Raw genomic sequence first — 23,259 nt, 5'->3', positions numbered from 1 at the left:
TCAAGACCCAGAGAATTAAAAAACTGAGAATTGTAGGCTTTTGGGGGAACACTACTTGGAAAAGGTCATAACACTTCTATTTGGATCCCTGATGGCTCAGGGATCCCTAGAGATAGTGAAATACAGAAAAAAGAGAAGTATAGGGATTTGTGGAGCCAGCTGAAAGAAAATATTGGAATCTGTGAACCAAGAGCGAGCCCACATTCCTCCAATCAGTACTGGAGTACAGGCTAACAGAGGAAATGGAAAGAAAAATGTTAATGTATATAACATTACATGCCTCTCTACAAGAGAGGGGAGAGTTTATATGAGAGGTAGCTCCATGCCCAGGTCCCACTTCTTGGTACCAGAAAGGGATGGAAAACTTAGTATTACAATTCACCTCTTGATTATGACTTTCTGAAGTTGAGGGTTTTTAAATAAGCTTTTAATTTTAAGACAATTTTAGATTCATATGCAATTATAAAATAATAGACAGCTCCTTTGTACACTTTCCCTAGTTTCCACCAATGAAAACATCTTGCAGAACTATAGCCAGTATCACAAGCAGGATATTGAAACTGATATATTCAGAATATTTATTACATCATCACAAGGATCGCTCATGTTGCTCTTTTATGGCCACACCTGCTTCCCTTCCACCCTCACCCCCACTCCTTAACCCATGGCAACCACTAAACTGTTCTCCATTTCTATATCCTATTCCAGGATATATATATATATTTGATTCATTCATATACATATATGTTGGAATATATATAGTATATTATGTATAGTATGATTTTATATATATATAATCTATATATATAGATATATATATATATATATAAAATCACAAAGTATGTAACCATTTGGAATTTTTTTTAGTTTTCACTCAGCATAATTCTCTGACAATTCCTCCAGGTTATCATGTTTCAATAGTTTGTTCCTTTTTGTATACAGTGTGCTTAACCATTCATCTGTTGAAGGACATCTGGGATATTTCTAGTCTTGGGCTATTACAAATAAAGCCTCTATAAACATTCACATACAGTTTTTAAAAATTTTATTTATTTATCTATTTATGGCTGTGTTGGGTCTTCGTTTCTGTGCGAGGGCTTTCTCTAGTTGTGGCAAGCGGGGGCCACTCTTCATCGCGGTGCGCGGGCCTCTCACTATCGCGGCCTCTCTTGTTGCGGAGCACAGGCTCCAGACGCGCAGGCTCAGTAACTGTGGCTCACGGGCCCAGCTGTTCCGCGACATGTGGGATCTTCCCAGACCAGGGCTCGAACCCGCGTCCCCTGCATTGGCAGGCAGACTCTCAACCACTGCGCCACCAGGGAAGCCCTCACATACAGTGTTTTGTGTGAATATAAGTTTTTATTTTTCTAAGATAAATGCCCGGAAGTACACTTGCTGGGGTGCTTGTTAATTGCATGATTAGTTTTATAAGAAACTGCCAAACTGTTTTCCACAGTGGCTGTACTATTGTCTGTTCAAAAGAGCAGTGTTTTTTTTTTTTTTTTTTTTTTTCGCCATTCTGAAAGGTATGTAGTGATAGCTCAATTTGATTTTCATTTTCATTTCCTTAATGACAAATGATGTTGAACATCTTTTCATGCACTTACTTTTTTGTTTATCTTTTTCAGTGAAACATCTACTGATGTCTTTTGCCTTTTGCATTATTTTATTTTAATTTAATTTTTTTTAACAATTGAATTTTGAGAGTTTTAAAGTACTGTAGATGCAAGTCCTTTGTTGGTTATGTGACTTGCAAATATTTCCCTACATCCTGTAGCTTACCTTTTCATTGACTTAATAGGGCCTTTTATAGATGAAAAGTTTTGAATTATTATGAAGTGAAATTTATACTTTTATGGATCATGCTTTCAGTTTCAAGTAGAAAAAATATTTGTATAGCCTTGTATCCTAGAGATTTTATCCCTTTTATTCCTATAAGTTTTATAGTTTTAGGTTTTAATATGATTCCATGATCCATTTTGAGATAATTTTTTATAAGTTGTGAGATCTAAATTGAGGTTTATTTTTTTTTTTGCCTTTGCTTGTCTGCTTCATCCAGCACCATTTGTTGAAAAGCCTATCTTTCCTTCATTGAATTACTTCTGTACTTTTTCCAAAAAAAGTTAGGCATATTTGTGTGGGTGTATTTCTGTGTTTTCTATTCTTTTTTATTGAGTTATGTGTCTGTGTCTCTGCCAATACCTCATAGTCATTACTACTCTACTTTTTATGTGCTAAGTCTTAAAATTAGGTGGATGGATTCCCCTCATTTTGTTGTTCTTTTCAAAATTGTTTTAGCTGTTCTAGTGCCTTAAACTTCCTATATAAGTTTTAGAATAATTTTGTGTATGTGTAAGAAAAAAATCTTGCTGGGAATTTGATAAGGACTGCATCAAATCTGTATATCAATTTGAAGGAGAACTGACATTGTTACCATGTGGAGTCTTCCAGTCCATGAACACAGTATGCCTCTCTCTTTGTTTGGACATTTGGTGACTTCTTTCATCAGTATGTTGTAGTCTGCAGCACACAAGTCCTGAAGATGTTTTGCTAGATTTACATATAAGCATTTCATATTTTTTAGAGATTGTAAGTGGTATTATATCTGTAACTTCAATGTCCAGATGTTCATTGCTGGTATATAGACTTACAGTTGATTTTGTTTGCTTATCTTGTATCCTGTGACCTTAGTGAACTTATTATTTTTAGGAGTTTTCACTTATTATTTTAGGAGTTTTTGGTAGATTCCTTGAGATTTTCTGTGTAGAAAATCATGCCATCTGCTAATAGGAATCATTTTATTTCTTCCTTTCCAACTTGTATAACTTTTGTTTTCTTTTCTTGTCCTATTGCACTGGCTAGAAATTCAAGCACTAAGTTGAATGAGAAATGAAAGCAAGTATCCTTGCCTTTTTCCCAATCTCAGTCTCTTACCATTACATATAACATTAGCTGTAGCTTCTTTGTAGATGCTCTTTATGAAGTTGAGGAAATTACCCTATATTCCTAGGGTATATTTTTTTGTTTTGTTTTTAAGTGTTTTTAAGTTTTTAAGTCTGAGTTGTTTTTTTTTTTTTTTATCATGAGTGGGTATTAAATTTTGTCATATGCTTTTTCTGCATTCATTGAATTCTACTTGCTGATATTTTGTTAAAGATTTTTGCATTTATATTCATGAGGGTTATGGATCTTTTGCCTTTTTTTTTGTATGGTCCTTGTCTTGTTTTGATATTAAGGTAATACTAACTTCAACAAATAAATTAAAAAGTATTCTCTCCTTTCTATTTTCTAGAAGAGATTGTTTAGACCTGGTGTTAATTCTTCTTTAAACATTTAGTAGAAATCTCCAATGAAATCATTTTATCCTGGAGATTTCCTTTTTTTTTTTTTGAGATTGTAAATTACAAATTCAGTTTTCTTAATTGACATAGGATTATTAAAATGATCTATTCATATTAGGTGACTTGTGATAGCTTGTGTTTTTTAAGGAATTGGTCAATTTTTTAAGTTGTCAAATTAATATGTGTAGAGGTGGTATTGAGGTGTTTCTTTGCAGCCTTGCAAGGGTAGACATCTAGGCTCTCCACTCAGCCTTTGCTGGCAAGGGTAGGAGTGGGCCCACAGTTTTTTCGCAGTGTTTATTAGGTGGAGTAGGGCAGTTGTTGGTTAAAAGGTTTCTGTCTTGTTATGTTTTTCCTTTCCTGGTCCTTTAACTAGACAGAGTAGGCTTTTGTTGGGATCTCCAGGTTGCCTGTACTCTTTAGCTCTAACTATAGGCTATATGAGACAAAACCCAAAAACATAAGCAGATACTCCCCCCCTCCCAAAAAACCCCCAGAAAGAAACCAGAGAAAACCACCTTGTTGTTTTTCGGGTCCTGAGGTTCTTATTCAGTCTACGTTCTTACTTTCATTTTTTAGAGTCTTTTTGTGTTGTTTTGTGTATAATACCTAAGGTTTTTAGTTGTATTTAGTGAGAGGAATAGGGAAAAGTATATATAGTCTATCTTCCTACTAGTAGAAGTCCATGATATATTTTTAAATGGAAAATAATCTTAAACAACAATATGTATGGTGTGAACCAGTTTTTATGTATACAAAACATAAAAAAAGAAAAATTACCATATTATATATGATAAGTATATTAGTTATAATATATAATGATATAAATATATATTATGTAAATTAAACATATAGATATCTAATTATTACAAAATTGCTCTCTTAAAATGGAGAACTTTTTCTTGCAAGTTACCCTTTTTTTCTTCCTTTCTCATTCTTTCTGTTTTTTCTAATTAATTAAATGTTAGTTGGACAGGGACTTCCCTGGTGGCACAGTGGTTAAGAATCCGCCTGCCAATGCAGGGGACACAGGTTCGATCCCTGGTCTGGGAAGATCCCACATGCCACGGAGCAACTAAACCCGTGCGCCACAACTACTGAAGCCCACGTGCCTAAAGCCTGAGCTCCGCAACCAGAGAAACCACTGCAATGAGAAGCCCACACACTGCAACAAAGAGTAGCCCCCGTTCAATGCAACTACAGAAAGCCCAGGCGCAGCAACGAAGACCCAACGCAACCAAATAAATGAAATAAAAAATAAATAAATAAAATTCATAAATAAAATTAAAAAATAAATTAAGAAAAGAAATTAAAAAAGAAAAAAATGTTAGTTGGACAACTTCATAACAAAGAAGACTTTATGGCTTGCTTACAAAAATCTAAAAGTTTGTAGATGTGTTGTTTTAGTTGTCTTTTCCCTCTGCAGAAGCACCTTTTTCAATCAGCCATACACAGTCCTCAATACAGATTTGTTCTCATGGATTAATAGCTTCAGTTATGTCTAGTCTTTCACACTCTTCAATCACAGCACCCAGTTTCTCAACTTCACCTATTTTCTCAGCAACTTTGAAAGCTTTTTCAAATGATGTCCTTAATAATCAGAGGAATTTTGGTGTCTTTCGCAGATATAAGGTTTATCAATAGTGTATAATTGTTCCTCTATGGACAAAATATATAGTTTTTTTTTTTTTTTTTAAATATTTTATTTATTTATTTATTTTTGGCTGTGTTGGGTCTTCGTTTCTGTGCGAGGGCTTCCCCCAGTTGCGGCAAGCGGGGGCCACTCTTCATCACGGTGCGCGGGCCTCTTCCCTATCGCGGCCTCTCTTGTTGCGGAGCACAGGCTCCAGACGCGCAGGCTCAGTAATTGTGGCTCACGGGCCCAGTTGCTCCGCGGCATGTGGGATCTTCCCAGACCAGGGCTCGAATCCGCGTCCCCTGCATTAGCAGGCAGACTCTCAACCACTGCGCCACCAGGGAAGCCCAAAATATATAGTTTGTTCAAATATTCTTTCCATTTGAAAATTTGTGTCATTCTTATAATTTCCTCTTGGACATTATTGGGGAAAGGGACCATAATTGACAATCTGCTGGATCTGATCTTGACAGCCAGCTGTGCTATTAGACATCTACCCATCCTTCTGGATATTAGTTTTTCTGTTAATTGGCTGGAAATACTTTCCTCTTGCTCCATGCCATGGAAGAGGTGGTACACTGTGAAATTTTCAGAATAAAGAGGAAAATCCCTCTCACACTGGTCACCTTCATTGCTGTGGATAATCTAATAATTTTCTTTATTTTCTCTATTGCTCTATTCATGTTTTCTGTTTCTTACTGTGTTAATCTTGGTGTCGGTTTGGCTATCATAGTATTTATTGGTCTGTTTTTCAGAACATGAAGTGTTTCATCAATATTTGTAATTTTATTACAAAACCATAAGAGTAATACATTATAATCATTTTATTCGTTATATCTCCTTTCTAATTTTGATTTCTTAATCTTATCTTTATTAAACTTAACAGTATCTTTCCTATTTTATTAGACTTTTTAAGCAACTGTAATATGAATTTATCCATCAATTTTACTAACTTTTAGTCTGTATTTTGTTTTGCATTTCCACATATTATTTCCTTCCCTCAAATTTTCTTTGGGTTGCTTTTTCTCATTTTTCTGAAATCTCAGCTAATTTGCATTTCAGAAAATAAGATTTTAGTGACCATTCTCCACTGCAGAAAAATAGTTTTATATATTTGTTTAAAAAATGCTGACTCCCTCTGAGAAAGTTTGACTCAATTTTGAGAGAAGATTGAAAAGGTATGGTGTGTCTAGGTCGGCTATGCTCAGTTCCTCCCTGCCTTGTGATGTAGGAGATTCTGGTGTATGCCCTGACTGGTCATCATTACATGGTTATAACATGACTACATATGTGTAATGCCTGGTTGTTACATAGAACCCGTGGACAGTACAGCAATATGATGCCAGAAGTGACATAATCAGAAACTAGGTCAGAGCTTGATACTGGTGTTAGGTAGCATAGCTTAGTATAAGATTTTCAGGGTAATATGATCAAGAGTCCTCACCCTGGAGATCTAACATACAGGCAGTACTTCACCCTGAAAAGGCAGAATACCTGAATACCCACCACCTGAGTATCTCTCCCATGAGGAAACTGGGATGATCTGAGAAACCATGGTTCTTTAGCTTTCCCATCCTGATGCATTTTGGTATCCTTTGCTGCAATGTATCTTTGAGCTGACTACAGTAAAATTTAACTACTAGTCATGCATTTGTGTCACATTTTCACCAAGTCAAGCCCAATCCTCTGTGAAACTATTTCAAATGAGCTCTTCAGTGAACAGTATTAAAGTATAATTTTCAGAAATGCAGAATCATGATTCTCAGGCAAATACAAAAAATGAGTACATGTCAAAGGTTTTAACTCATTAATTAATGAAGGAAGCAATAATACATTGTGACTGGTTCAAAGAGCATTTAAGAGGCAAGAGTTCACAGGCAATTAAACAAGAAATGTTGAGACAATTATTGAGTTAGATGTAAACTGTTTAATGTCTAATATCTATAAATTTGTGAGAGTAATCTCTGACAGAAATTATTTGTATCACTATAGGACAAAAATACATCTGCTAAAAAGTAACTTCATTAAGTCTGTAACTTTTAATTAGTCTTTAACAGTGAGATGAACTAAGTAAGTTCTCTTAAACAATCCTTTTTTTCCAGGTGGCATTTTTTTTTTAACATCTTTATTGGAGTATAATTGCTTTACAATGGTGTGTTAGTTTCTGCTTTATAACAAAGTGAATCAGTTATACATATACATATGTTCCCATATCTCTTCCCTCTTGCGTCTCCCTCCCTCCCACCCTCCCTATCCCACCCCTCTAGGTGGTCACAAAGCACCGAGCTGATCTCCCTGTGCTTTGCAGCTGCTTCCCACTAGCTATCTATTTTACGTTTGGTAGTGTATATATGTCCATGCCACTGTCTCACTTCGTCCCAGCTTACCCTTCCCCCTCCCCATATCCTCAAGTCCATTCTCTAGTAGGTCTGTGTGTTTATTCCTGTCTTGCCCCTAGGTTCTTCATGACCTTTTTTTCTTTTTTCTTAGATTCCATATATATGTGTTAGCATACGGTATTTCTTTTTCTCCTTCTGACTTACTTCACTCTGTATGACAGATTCTAGGTCCATCCACCTCACTACAAATAACTCAATTTCGTTTCTTTTTATGGCTGAGTAATATTCCATTGTATATATGTGCCACATCTTCTTTATCCATTCATCTGTTGATGGACACTTAGGTTGCTTCCATGTCCTGGCTATTGTAAATAGAGCTGCAATGAACATTTTGGTACATGGCTCTTTTTGAATTCTGGTTTTCTCAGGGTATATGCCCAGTAGTGGGATTGCTGGGTCGTATGGTAGTTCTATTTTTAGTTTTTTAAGGAACCTCCATACTGTTCTCCATAGTGGCTGTATCAATTTACATTCCCACCAACAGTGCAAGAGGGTTCCCTTTTCTCCACATCCTCTCCAGCATTTATTGTTTGTAGATTTTTTGATGATGGCCATTCTGACCAGTGTGAGATGATATCTCATTGTAGTTTTGATTTGCATTTCTCTAATGATTAATGATGTTGAGCATTCTTTCATGTGTTTGTTGCCAATCTGTATATCTTCTTTGGAGAAATGTCTATTTAGGTCTTCTGCCCATTTTTGCATTGGGTTGTTTGTTTTTTTTGATATTGAGCTGCATGAACTGCTTGTAAATTTTGGAGATTAATCTGTTGTCAGTTGCTTCATTTGCAAATATTTTCTCCCATTCTGAGGGTTGTCTTTTGGTCTTGTTTATGGTTTCCTTTGCTGTGCAAAAGGCTTTTAAGTTTCATTAGGTCCTATTTGTTTATTTTTGTTTTTATTTCCATTTCTCTAGGAGGTGAGTCAAAAAGGATCTGGCTGTGATTTATGTCATAGAGTGTTCTTCCTATGTTTTCCTCTAAGAGTTTGATAGTGTCTGGCCTTACATTTAGGTCTTCAATCCATTTTGAGTTTATTTTTGTGTGTGGTGTTAGGGAGTGTTCCAACCTCATACTTTTACATGTAGCTGTCCAGTTTTCCCAGCACCACTTATTGAAGAGGCTGTCTTTTCTCCACTGTATATTCTTGTCTCCTTTACCTTAACAATCCTTGAATGGTCTTTGCCCCTATATAATATTGAAAAGATGTGATGCGCACATTTTTATTTTCAAGTTTCAGATCGTTTTTCTGACAATGGAAAATCTCCTAAAACAGTTGGTGAGAATGCCCATGATAAAGCCTTTGATGATTAAATCTTACCATCTCTAGCACTAGAAACATGATTGGAAGTAAGAACATGTTTCCTTTGAATGTCTGAAAAATGATTTCAACCTATTTGGTGAGAAACACTCTTCTTCAATTTTTACCAAGCTATGTGGAAAATTATTTAGGCAGCTAAGCATGGAAGAGACTGGGCAGAAATTGGTCAATTTTTACTGTAGAAAAAGAGAAGGGGAAAAAAAAGAAAAGGGGAGTTTTGATGCCACCATGGCCAGAAGACTTAGAGATATGCTAGACAGAGAAGAAGAATGATTAAGTGTGCTAGTTTTTACTAAGCCTAAGAGCAGTTCTCTAGCTTATGCTAAGAATCACCTGGTGGAGGAAGTTTGCTAAAACACAGCTTCTGGGTGCCATCCCCAGCAGATGATCTCAAAATGTGGTCCCCCAGACCAGCAGAATCAGTTTCACCTAAGAACTTTTTAGAAATGCAAATTCTTAGGTCCCACTCTATTCAGAAACTTTGGGATTGGGGCCTAATATGTTTTCAAGCCCTCAAGATGATTCTGATATACACTCAAGTTTGAGAACTCCTCCCTAAGGGTAAGCTAGGAGTCACTTCGGGGTTGGGAATAATCAAGGATAGTTGAGAAGCATTATCACAACCCACAGGCAATGTCCTAAGCACTTTACATGTTCCAGTCAGTTAACTTCTCCTAACAAAACTATTAGGAAGATGCTATCATCATCTCCATGGATAGATGAATAAAGTGAGTTGCAGTGGTGAAGCCATCAGCACAGAGTCACAGACAGGGAAATGGTGGAGCCAGGATCTGCCCCAGAGTCTGCATTTCTAATCACTGCTCTACTTTTTCTCATCTTCTGTGTAGACATTGGTTTTTATTGTTTTCTTCAGAATTGCTTTCAATGCATATTACATTCAAATAAATTATTTCATCATTTTTGTATCTGTCTTAATGTCACTCTTTCTAATACTATCCATGGCATATTTCTTGATGATTTCTTCATCCACACATAGACCCCTGTAGTATACTGGACTTCTAATTCTTTAACCTGCTCTTCCTAATAGTCTGTCTTCTAGCCTACAACAGTCACCCACTCTCATGGTTGTTTTCTAGGATTTAGAAATACCAGTAGCTTTACCCTCTTCACAATCTCAGTTCCAGGAAGACTACAATCTGATTACCACCTTCCACTTTTCCAGCTCCACTCCTCTAGTGAGTTCCAAAAATTTGACCTCAGAGGACCCTAAAATCATGTTATCCTATTGACTTTTCACTATTATACCTATGGAGTTGATAAATGGAATATTGCCTGCCACATCAGTAAACAAATGATGTCATAGTCATCAATGATTACAGCCCTCCAACGTGAGCTGGTAAGCTCTGAGGAATCTCAGGATGTGAAAACATGGGGTACTGGGATCAGATAGGTGAGGTGCATATCAAAGGAATGATTTCAATGAGCCCAGACTCTTGCATCTTCCCATACATAGAAAAGTGCTAAATTCCTTAACTTGGGATATCTGGTTTTCTTTAATTAACAACAACTTTTGATGTTCAGAGTACCTGCCCTTTGTTGCAAGAATTCTATATAACCTGGCCACCCCCTCGCCTCCTCGGAGCAGCTCTCTCAGGGTTACTTGCTATGCTGCCTCCAGGCTTGAAGTCCTAAGAATTCCTGCTGAATAAAACATAATTCTCAGCTTTTAGGTTGTGTATATTTTTTAAGTCGACAGTCCTTAAGTCCTTCCTCACTCAGCTGAGAGCCCAGCCTCCGTCATATTAATCACCTTTTTCCGTACACCTCAGCAACCTTGTCTTTCTTTCCCTGCATTATAGTCATATGGTTAAACCCAAACTTTGTTAAATGTAACCGACAACCCATCCCATACCTACACATAGGCTGCTGAAACTAGTGTGGGGAAATGACCGTGCTCATTGGCCTTACGTAAAAATTATGACCTCTAACCTCGGCGCTGCCCAGCAGTTGTGCTACGTTTCCCTGGTCCAGTGGTTGTCAAATGTATCTGTACGCTGGTATCAATTGTGGAGCTTCCAAAAATACTCATGCCTCTGTCCCACTCCCAACGATTGTGATTTAATTGGTCTGGGATATGGCCTGGGGTGTGAATTTTTAAAAGATGCTTGTAATCTAGTCCATTTATACTTCAGCTCTTCTAAATGACTTTTCCACGTTTCTTTCCTCAAGTCTCTGACTCCTCCTTGATTATCCTCCCTCTCAGCTTGCTTCATTTTTCACTGAGAAAATAGAAACAAATAGAAGAGAACTTCTACACACCCCAATCACTAAATCTACAAACCTAAAGTTATCTGGACCCATTTATTCTGCCTCCCCAGCTAGTATCCTGGATGTACTGCCCATGCCGCTATCTAAGGCCAACCTGCCTCTTATGCACTGGATCCCATCAACTCTTCCCTACTCAAGAGCATCATTTCAGCAAAATATTCATTGTCTCCCATTACTTGAAACTGGGAACAACAACTTAACTATTCTTTTATAAAAAATATTTATTTATTTGTTTGTTTATTATTTATTTATTTATTTACAGTAGGTCCTTGTTGGTTATCTATTTTAAATATAGCAGTGTGTACATGTCAATCCCAAACTCCCAATCTATCCCTCCCCCCACATCCTTCCCCACTGGTAACCATAAGTTCATTCTCTAAGTCTGTGAGTCTGTTTCTGTTTTGTAAATATGTTCATTTGTACCATTTTTTTTAGATTCCACATATAAGCGATATCATAAGATATTTGTCTTTCTCTTTCTGACTTACTTCACGCAGTATGGCAATCTCCAGGTCCATCCCTGTTGTTGCAAATGGTATTATTTCATTCTTTTAAATGGCTGAGTAATATTCCATTGTATATATGTACCACATCTTCCTTATCCATTCATCTGTTGATGGACATTACATTGCTTCCATGTCTTGGCTATTGTAAACAGTGCTGCAATGAACATTGGGGTGCATGTATCCTTCCTAAACATGTTTTTCTCTGGATATAGACCCAGGAGTGGGATTGCTGGATCATACGGTAGCTCTATTTTCAGTTTTTAAAGGAACCTCCATTTACATTCAACCTCAATTTACATTCCCACCAACAGTGTAGGAGGGTTCTCTTTTCTCCACACCCTCTCCAGCATTTATTGTTTGCAGATTTTTTGATGATGGCTGTTCTGACGGATGTGAGGTGATATCTCATTGTAGTTTTGATTTGCATTTCTCTGATAATTAGCGATGTTGAACATCTTTTCATGTGCCTGTTGGCCATCTGTATGTCTTCTTTGGAGAAAAGTCTATTTAGGTCCTCCACCCATTTTTTGATTGGGTTGTTTGCTTTTTGGATATTGAGCCACATGAGCTGTTTGTAAACTTTGGAGACTAATCCCATTTCGGTCACATCGTTTGCGAATATTTTCTCCTATTCTGTGGATTGTCTTTTCGTTTTGTTTGTGGTTTCCTTTGCTGTGCAAAAACTTTTGAGTTTAATTGGGTCCCGATTGTTTATTTCTGTTTTTTTCCCATTACTCTGGGAGACGGATCGAAAAAGATATTGCTGTGATTTATGTCAAAGTGTGTTCTGCCTATGTTTTCCTCTAAGAGTTTTATAGTATCCAGTTTTACACTTAGGTCTTTAATCCATTTTGAGTTTATTTTTATGTATGAAGTTAAAGACTGTTCTAGTTTCCCTTTTTACTATACATGTAGCTGTCCAGTTTTCCCACCACTTTCTGGAGAATTTTTACATAAATGGGTATTGAATTTTGTCAAAAGATTTTTCTGCATCTATTGAAATCATCATATGGTTTTTATTCTTCAATTTGTTGATATGTTGTATCACACTGATTTACAGATATTGAAAAATCCTTGCATCCCTGAGATAAATCCCACTTGATCATGGTGTATGATCTTTTTAATGTATTGTTGGATTCGGATTGCTAGTAGTTTGTTGAGGATTTTTGCATCTATGTTCATCAGTGATATTGACCTGTAATTTTCTTTTTTGTGTGGTATCTTTGTCTGGTTTTGGTATCTCGGTGGCTGTGGCCTCATAGAATGAGTTTGGGAGTATTCCTTCCTTTGAATTTTTTGGAATAGTTTCAGAAGATTAGGAGTTAACTTCTTCTCTAAATGTTTGAGTATTGGCCTATCTAAGGCCAACCTGACTCTTTTGCACTGGATACCATCAACTCTTCCCGACTCAAGAGCATCTTTTCAGCAAAATATTAGTTGTCTTCCCCTATTTGAAATTAGGAACAACTTAATTATTCTTGTTTACTATGTTTCTCCAATGCTTAGAACTGAGCCTTGCAAATAGTGAACATTCAAGAAATATTAATTGAATGAACACATTTTTATCACTATTTGCTGTGCTGGTTATTTATTGTTTGGCCCTAAATCCATCTGTGCCCTTTTTTGGCTTTGCTCTATGCCTAAGGAATCTGACTTCTAAAGGCTGCTTTACCTGGGTTTCCTGGCCCTCTGGCTTCCCACTAGGTTCTGCTCAAGTTAGGCAGGAAATCAAGGGGTAGGGGGAGAGGTCAGGATATGTCTTTCTGGCTACAATTGCAATAGCTAGGTCTCTTTCTGACCTTACTCCCAGGCATTCCTCTTCCTCCACTGCAGCTCCTCTCAGTGAGCTCTGGTAACATAATTTTCTCCCCCTCTGTTTCTGTCACAGGGGTGGCCATGGATCCCCATTGTTACTTGTCTCAAGTATGTTAACATTCTTTATTGGCTCCTTTAGTGCTGCTCATGCCTTTAACTCTAGTCCCTTCATTGAAATCCCTTTGTATGACCATCTGGAGAGAATTAAGTCTCTATCAGGACCTTGATGGACAGAGTTGCTTTACTAATCAGTTGTACTTTTATTTTAAAATGTATCATTACCACCCTGGATGAATCTTGAGGGAATTATGCTGAGTGGAAAGAGCCAGTCCCCAAAGGATACATACTGTATGACTCCATTTATATTACATTCTTGAAATGGCAAAATTATAGAAATGGAGAACAGATTAGTGATTGCCAGGAGTTAGGGATGGTTGTATTTATTGGGGGGGGGGAGGGGAGATGGAAGTAGGTGTGGCTGTAAAAGGGCAATAGAAGGGATCCTTGTGGTGGTGGAAATGTTCTGGATCTTGACTATATCAATGTCAATATCCTAGTTATGATGTTGTACTAAAGCCTTACAAGATGCTACCATGGGAAAAATTGGGTAAAATGTACATGGGATTTCTGCATTATTTCTTACAACTATATGTGAATCTATAATTACCATTAAATAAAAAGTTTAATCAAATGTATATATTTACATGAAAGAGAATAAATTCCATTTACCTTACTTGCAAAGGTATATGGGGAAACTTACTGTTCAGATCATGAAGCCATACTGGAGCCGTGACTGTGCACCTGTGACAGGGTTTGCCATCCTAGGCACAGCAATGAATGAAGCACCAAAAAACTCACCCTTGTAAACCCAAACCCAGAATGAAAAAGGCATTGGCACCTTTGGGTAACTTCTAAGTGCCATCCACTGCACAAAGTATTTCACATATTAATATATATGATTTATTTAGCACTTAAAATTTCTCTTTAAGGAAAATATAATTATTGCTCCATTGTTTAATTGTGGTAAAATATACATAACATCTACCATTTTAACCATTTCTAAGTGTTTAATTCAGGGGCATTAAGTGCATTTGCATTGATGTGCAACCATCATTAATACCTACCTCCAGAACTTTTTCATCTTTCCAAACTGAAACTCCCACTTCCTCCTTGTTCCTGGCAACCATCATCCCACCTCTGTCTAACAATTTGACTACTCTAGTTACTGCATACAGATGGAGTTATGCAATATTAGTCCTTTTCTGTCTGGCTTATTTTACATAGCATAATATTTTCAAGGTCCATCCATGTTGTAGCCTGTGTCAGAATATCTTCTCTTTTAAAGGCTGAATAATATTCGATTGTGCATATATTATACGTGTGTGTGTGTGTATATATATATATATATATATATACACACACACATATATCACATTTTATTTCATTCATCTGTTTATGGACATCTTAGTTGCTTCCACATTTCAGCTATTGTGAATAATGTTGCTATGAACATGAGTGTACAAATATCTGTTAAAGTTCCTGCTTTCCATTCTTTTGTGTATATACCCGGAAGTGGAACTACTGGATCATATGGTAATTTTATGTTTAATTTTTTGAGGAATTGCCATACTGTTTTCCACAGTGATTGCATCATTATTTCTCCCAGTTTTTAAATGAGGAAAATAAGGCTCAGAGAGGTTAAATGACTAGCATAGTTTTGTCCAGTTGGTAAATGCTAAAATTAGGATTCTCATTTGTGCCTCTTTTATGCCAAAGCTCCACTATAGCATATTACAAGCTACCCTGGCAAATGGTCAAGGCAAAGGGCAAACCTTTTTGTTTTGTTGTTGTTCAATTGGCTTTAAAAATAACAATTACTCACTCTGCTTATATGTGGAGATCTACTTATGCATACATTTCCACAGCTTCTTCACTTTGAGCCTTTCTTTCCAAGCAAAGACTGGTAATTTTCTTGAGGATACAGAGAAGCCCAGCTGTTTAAATATTTATACAACAGTATTGCAAAATGTATGCGTGGCCAGGAAGCCTTTTTTGCATGTAGACATAATTAAACAGGAAGATGAGCCCATGAAATATTTCAGGTTCCCATATAAAGTCTTTAAGGAATCTTTTCTAAAGCAATAAGAAGATGTTAGGAGAAGCTCCATTCCCAGTGTAGGAGGAAAAGATCTAGAAGAATCTGAATGCTCATAGAAAGAGTTGCTATGGCCACATCAGCAGGAGTCTGAGTACCCGAGTCTCAGAGGCAAAAGCCTCAGAGAGTCAGCCTCCCTTTAGGCGGGCAAGGAGCCTCCGGCCTCTATACACCAGAGGTCTGTGCTCATTTAGATTGCAAACAGCACTTTGCGTGGGTTCCACAGAACAAATTGAATGAAATCATACTTGAAAGTCAATTTAATAAGATCTAACTAGCGTGTCCTTTTTTGGGCAAATACTTCCAGTGCCATTAGCTCTCTCCTGGATGGTAATGGAGTCATGTTAACATTATTCACGTGCATATTTTTGGCTGAATACTTTGCTATAATAGGGCTCTGGTTACTTGCATGTAATTTTATTTTATTTTATTTTTTAAATTTTTTTAATTTTAATTTTACTTTTTTAAAACATCTTTATTGGGGTATAATTGCTTTACAATGGTGTGTTAGTTTCTGCTTTATAACAAAGTGAATCAGTTATACATATACATATGTTCCCATATCTCTTCCCTCTTGCGTCTCCCTCCCTCCCACCCTCCCTATCCCACCCCTCTAGGTGGTACAAAGCACTGAGCTGATCTCCCTGTGCTATGCGGCTGCTTCCCACTAGCTATCTATTTTACATTTGGTAGTGTATATATGTCCATGCCACTCTCTCACTTTGTCCCAGCTTACCTTTCCCCCTCCCCGTATCCTCAAGTCCATTCTCTAGTAGGTCTCTGTCTTTATACCCGTCTTGCCCCTAGGTTCTTCATGGTCTTTTTTTTTTTTTAGATTCCATATATATGTGTTGGTATATGGTATTTGTTTTTCTCTTTCTGACTTACTTCACTCTGTATGACAGATTCTAGGTCTATCCACCTCACTACAAATAACTCAATTTCGTTTCTGTTTATGGCTGAGTAATATTCCACTGCATATATGTGCCACATCTTCTTTATCCATTCATCTGTTGATGGACACTTAGGTTGCTTCCATGTCCTGGCTATTATAAATAGAGCTACAATGAACAGTGTGGTACATGACTCTTTGAATTATGGTTTTCTCAGGGTATGTGCCCAGTAGTGGGATTGCTGGGTCGTATGGTAGTTCTATTTTTAGTTTTTTAAGGAACCTCCATACTGTTCTCCATAGTGGCTGTATCAATTTACATTCCCACCAACAGTGCAAGAGGGTTCCCTTTTCTCCACATCCTCTCCAGCATTTATCGTTTGTAGGTTTTTTGATGATGGCCATTCTGACTGGTGTGAGATGACATCTCATTGTAGTTCTGATTTGCATTTCTCTAATGATTAATGATGTTGAGCATTCTTTCATGTGTATGTTACCAATCTGTATATCTTCTTTGGAGAAATGTCTATTTAGGTCTTCTGCCCATTTTTGGATTGGGTTGTTTTTTTTTTTTTTTTTTGATATTGAGCTGCATGAGCTGCTTGTATATTTTGGAGATTAATCCGTTGTCAGTTGCTTCATTTGCAAATATTTTCTCCCATTCTGAGGGTTGTCTTTTGGTCTTTTTTATGGTTTCCTTTGCTGTGCAAAAGCTTTTACGTTTTATTAGGTCCTATTTGTTTATTTTTGTTTTTATTTCCATTTCTCTAGGAGGTGAGTCAAAAAGGATCTTGCTGTGATTTATGTCATAGAGTGTTCTGCCTATGTTTTCTTCTAAGAGTTTGATAGTGTCTGGCCTTAAATTTAGGTCTTTAATCCAGTTTGAGTTTATTTTTGTGTATGGTGTTAGGGAGTGTTCTAATTTCATTCTTTTACAAGTAGCTGTCCAGTTTTCCCAGCACCACTTATTGAAGAAGCTGTCTTTTCTCCACTGTATATTCTTGCCTCCATTATCAAAGATAAGGTGACCGTATGTGTGTAGGTTTATCTCTGGGCTTTCTATCCTGTTCCATTGATCTATATTTCTGTGTTTGTGCCAGTACCATACTGTCTTGATTACTGTAGCTTTGTAGTATAGTCTGAAGTCTGGAGCCTGATTCCTCCAGGTCCGTTTTTCGTTCTCAAGATTGCTTTGGCTATTCGGGGTCTTTTGTGTTTCCATACAAATTGAGAAATTTTTTTGTTCTAGTTCTGTGAAAAATGCCAGTGATAGTTTGATAGGGAATGCATTGAATCTGTAGATTGCTTTGGGTAGTAGAGTCATTTTCACAATGTTGATTCTTCCAATCCAAGAACATGGTATATCTCTCCAACTATTTGTATCATCTTTAATTTCTTTCATCAGTGTCTTATACTTTTCTACATACAAGTCTTTTGTCTCCTTAGGTAGGTTTATTCCTAGATATTTTATTCTTTTTGTTGCAATGGTAAATGGGAGTGTTTTCTTAATTTCATTTTCAGATTTTTCATCATTAGTGTATAGGAATGCAAGAGATTTCTGTGCATTAATTTTGTATCCTGCAACCTTACCAACTTCATTGATTAGCTCTAGTAGTTTTCTGGTACATCTTTAGGATTCTCTATGTATTGTATCATGTCATCTGCAAACAGTGACAACTTTACGTCTTCTTTTCTGATTTGGATTCCTTTTATTTCTTTTTCTTCTCTGATTGCTGTGGCTAAAACTTCCAAAACTATGTTGAATAATAGTGGTGAGAGTGAGCAACCTTGTCTTGTTCCTGATCTTAGTGGAAATGGTTTCAGTTTTTGACCACTGAGGACAATGTTGGCTGTGGGTTTGTCATATATGGCCTTTATTATGTTGAGGAAAGTTCCCTCTGTGCCTACTTTCTGGAGGGTTTTTATCATAAATGGGTGTTGAATTTTGTTGAAAGCTTTCTCTGCGTCTATTGAGATGATCATATGGTTTTTCTTCTTCAATTTGTTAATATGGTGTATCACAATTATTGAATTGAGTATATTGAAGAATCCTTGCATTTCTGGGATAAACTGCACTTGATCATGGTGTATGATCCTTTTAATGTGCTGTTGGATTCTGTTTGTTAGTATTTTGTTGAGGATTTTTACATCTATGTTCATCAGTGATATTGGTCTGTAGTTTTCTTTCTTTGTGACGTCTTTGTCTGCTTTTGGTATCAGGGTGATGGTGGCCTCGTAGAATGAGTTTGGGAGTGTTCCTCCCTCTGCAATATACTGGAAGAGTTTGAGAAGGGTAGGTGTTAGGTCGTCTCTAAATGTTTGATAGAATTCGCCTGTGAAGCTATCTGGTTCTGGGCTTTTGTTTGTTGGAAGATTTTTAATCACAGTTTCAATTTCAGTGCTTGTGATTGGTCTGTTTATACTTTCTATTTCTTTCTGGTTCAGTCTCAGAAGGTTGTACTTTTCTATGAATTTGCCCATTTCTTCCAGGTTGTCCATTTTATTGGCATAGAGTTGCTTGTAGTAATTTCTCTTGATCCTTTGTATTTCTGCAGTATCAGTTGTTACTCCTCCTTTTTCATTTCTAATTCTATTGAGTTGAGTCTTTTCCCTTTTTTTCTTGATGTGTCTAGCTAATGGTTTATCAATTTTGTTTATCTTCTCAAAGAACCAGCTTTTAGTTTTATTGATCTTTACTATCATTTCCTTCATTTCTTTTTCATTTATTTCTGATCTGATCTTTATGATTTCTTTCCTTCTGCTAACTTTGGGTTTTTGTTTTTGTTTTTCTTTCTCTAATTGCTTCAGGTGTAAGGTTAGGTTGTTTATTTGAGATGTTTCTTATTTCTTAAGGTAGGATTCTATTGCTATAAACTTCCCTCTTAGAACTGCTTTTGCTGCATCCCATAGGCTTTAGGTCATCGTGTTTTCATTGTCATTTGTTTCTAGATATTTTTTGATTTCCTCTTTGATTTCTTCAGTGATCTCTTGGTTATTAAGTAGTGTATTGTTCAGCCTCCATGTGTTTGTATTTTTAAAGATTTTTTCCTGTTTTTGATATCTAGTCTCTTGGCATTGTGGTCGGAAAAGATACTTGACATGATTTCAATTTTCTTAAATTTATCAAGGCTTGATTTGTGACCCAAGATATGATCTATCCTCGAGAATGTTCCATGAGCACTTGAGAAGAATGTGTTTCTGTTGTTTTTGGATGGAATGTCCTATAAATATCAATTAAGTCCATCTTGTTTAATGTATCATTTAAAGCTTATGTTTCCTTAGTTATTTTCATTTTGGATCAACTGTCCATTGGTGAAAGTGGGGTGTTAAAGTCCCCTACTATGATTGTGTTACTGTTGATTTCCCCTTTTATGGCTGTTAGTATTTGCCTTATGTATTGAGGTGCTCCTATGTTGGGTGCATAAATATTTACAATTGTTATATTTTTTTTCTTGGATCGATCCCTTGATCATTATGTAGTGTCCTTCTTTGTCCCTTTTAATAGTCTTTGTTTTAAAGTCTATTTTGTCTGATATGAGAATTGCAACTCCAGCTTTCTTTTGATTTCCATTTGCGTGGAATATCTTTTTCCTTCCCCTCACTTTCAGTCTATATGTGTCCCTAGGTCTGAAGTGGGTCTCTTGTAGACAGCATATATATGGGTCTTATTTCTGTATCCATTCAGCAAGCCTGTGTCTTTTGGTTGGAGCATTTAATCCATTCACGTTTAAGGTAATTATCGATATGTATGTTCCTATGACCATTTTCTTAATTGTTTTGGGTTTGTTTTTGTAGGTCCTTTTCTTCTCTTGTGTCTCCCACTTAGAGAAGTTTCTTTTGCATTTGTTGTAGAGCTGGTTTGGTGGTGCTGAATTCTCTTATCTTTTGCTTGTCTGTAAAGCTTTTGATTTCTCCATCAAATCTAAATGAGATCCTTGCCAGGTAGAGTAATCTTGGTTGTAGGTTCTTCCTTTTCATCACTTTAAGTATATCATGCCACTCCCTTGTGACTTGTAGAGTTTCTGCTGAGAAATCAGCTCTTAACGTTATGGGAGTTCCCTTGTATGTTATTTGTCATTTTTCCCTTGCTGCTTTCAATAATTTTTCTTTGTCTTTAATTTTTGCCAATTTGATTACTGTGTGTCTTGGCATGTTTCTCCTTGGGTTTATCCTGTACGGGACTCTCTGCACTTCCTGGACTTGGGTGGCTATTTCCTTTCCCATGTTAGGGAAGTTTTCGACTGTAATCTCGTCAAATATTTTCTCTGGTCCTTTCTCTCTCTTCTCCTTCTGGGACCCCTATAATGTGAATGTTGTTGCGTTTAATGTTGTCCCAGAGGTCTCTTAGGCTGTCTTCATTTCTTTTCATTCTTTTTTCTTTAGTCTGTTCCGCAGCAGTGAATTCCACCATTCTGTCTTCCAAGTCACTTATCTGTTCTTCTGCCTCAGTTATTCTGCTATTGATTCCTTCTAGTGTAGTTTTCATTTCAATTATTGTATTGTTCATCTCTGTTTGTTTGTTCTTTAATTCTTCTAGCTCTTTGTTAAACCTTTCTTGCATCTTCTCGATTTTTCCTCCATTCTTATTCTGAGGTCCTGGATCATCTTCACTATCATTATTCTGAATTCTTTTTCTGGAAGGTTGCCTATCTCCACTTCATTTAGTTGTTTTTCTGGGGTTTTATCTTGTTCCTTCATCTGGTATGTAGCCCTCTGCCTTTTCATCTTGTCTATCTTTCTGTGAATGTGGTTTTTGTTCCACAGGCTGCAGGATTGTAGTTTTTCTTCCTTCTGCTGTCTGCCCTCTGGTGGTTGAGGCTATCTAAGAGGCTTGATAGGAGCCTCTGGTGGTGGGTAGAGCTGACTGTTGCTGTGGTGGTCAGAGCTCAATCTAGAGAATTTTTAATTTCATTTATTGTGTTGTTCATCACTGCTTGTTTGCACTTTAGTTCTTCTAGGTGCTTGTTAAACGTGGTTTGTATTTTCTCCATTCTATTTCCAAGATTTTAGATCATCTTTACTATCATTATTCTGAATTCTTTTTCAGGTAGACTGCCTACTTCCTCTTCATTTGTTAGGTCTGGTGAGTTTTTGCCTTGCTCCTTCATCTGCTGTGTGTTTCTCTTTCTTTTTATTTTGCTTAACTTAGTGTGTTTGGGGTCTCCTTTTTGCAGGCTACACGTTCGTAGATCCCATTGTTTTTGGTGTCTGTCCCCAGTGGCTAAGGTTGGTTCAATGGGTTGTGTAGGCTTCCTGGTGGATGGGACTAGTGCCTGTGTTCTGGCGGATGAGGCTGGATCTTGTCTTTCTGGTGGCAGGTCCACGTCTGGTGGTGTGTTTTGGTGTGTCTGTGGCCTTATTATGATTTTAGGCAGCGTCTCTGCTAATGGATGTGGTTGTGTTTCTGTCTTGCTAGTTGTTTGGCATAGGGTGTCCAGCACTGTAACTTGCTGGTTATTGAGTGGAACTGAGTCTTGGTGTTGAGATGGAGATCTCTTGGAGATTTTTGCCTTTTGGTACTACATGGAGCTGGGAGGTCTCTTGTGCACCAGTGTGAACTTGGCTCTCCCACCTCAGAGGCACAGCCCTGATGCCTGGCTGGAGCACCAAGAACATGTCATCCACATGGCTCAGAATAAAAGGGATTAAAAAAAAGAAAGAAAGAAAGAAAGAAGAAGATAAAATAAAATAAAATAATGTAAAATAAAATAAAATTTTTAAAATAAAAAATAGAAATTAAAAAAAATTGTTAAAAAAGTAATTAAAAAAAAAGAAAGAAGGAAAGAAAGAAAAAAGATAGTAAGCAAACCAAAAAACAAATCCACCAATGATAACAAGTGCTAAAAACTATACTGAAACAAACAAACAAAAAACGGACAGGCAGAACCCTAGGACAAATGTTAATAGCAAAGCTGTACAGACAAAATCGCACACAGAAGCATACAGATACACACTCATAAAAAGAGAAAAAGGGAAAAAAAATATATCGTTGCTCCCAAAGTCCACCTCCTCAATTTGGGATGATTTGTGGTCTATTCATGTATTGCACAGATGCAGGGTACATCAAGTTGATTGTGGAGATTTAATCCACTGCTCCTGAGGCTGCTGGGAGAGATTTCCCTTTCTCTTCTTTGTTCGCACAGCTCCTGGGGTTCAGCTTTGGATTCAGACCCGCCTCTGTGTGTAGGTCTCCTGAGGGTGTCTGTTCTTCTCTCAGACAGGAAGGGGTTAAAGGAGCAGCTGCTTCGGGGGCTCTGGCTCACTCAGACCGGGGGGAGGGAGGGGTACGGATGCGGGGCGAGCCTGTGGCAGTAGAGGCCAGCGTGACGTTGCACCAGCCTGAGGCGCGCCGTGCGTTCTCCCGGGGAAGTTGTCCCTGGATCCCGGGAGCCTGGCAGTGGCGGGCTGCACAGGCTCCTGGGAGGGGAGGTGTGGATAGTGACCTGTGCTTGTACACAGGCTTCTTGGTGGCTGCAGCAGCAGCCTTAGCGTCTCATGCCAGTGTCTGGGGTCCGCGCTGATAGCCGCGGCTCACACCCATCTCTGGAGCTCCTTTAAGCAGCGCTCTTAATCCCCTCTCCTTGAGCACCGTGAAACAAAGAGGCAAGAAGAAGTCTCTTGCCTCTTCGGCAGCTGCAGACTTTTTCCCGGACTCCCTCCCGGCTAGCACCGAAGCCAGAACCTCAGCTCCCAGCCCCTGCCCGCCCCGGCGGGTGAGCAGACAAGCCTCTCGGGCTGCTGAGTGCTGCTCGGCGCTGAGCCTCTGTGTGGGAATCTCTCCGCTTTGCCCTCCGCACCCCTGTTGCTGCGCTCTCCTCCGTGGCTCCGAAGCTTCCCCCCTCTGCCATCCGCAGTCTCTGCCCGCGAAGGGGCTTCCTAGTGTGTGGAAATCTTTCCTCCTTCACA

This window comes from Eschrichtius robustus, chromosome 7 (assembly GCF_028021215.1).
Source record: "Eschrichtius robustus isolate mEscRob2 chromosome 7, mEscRob2.pri, whole genome shotgun sequence".
Classification (NCBI taxonomy): domain Eukaryota; kingdom Metazoa; phylum Chordata; class Mammalia; order Artiodactyla; family Eschrichtiidae; genus Eschrichtius; species Eschrichtius robustus.
Note: the sequence above shows the minus strand (reverse complement) of the source record.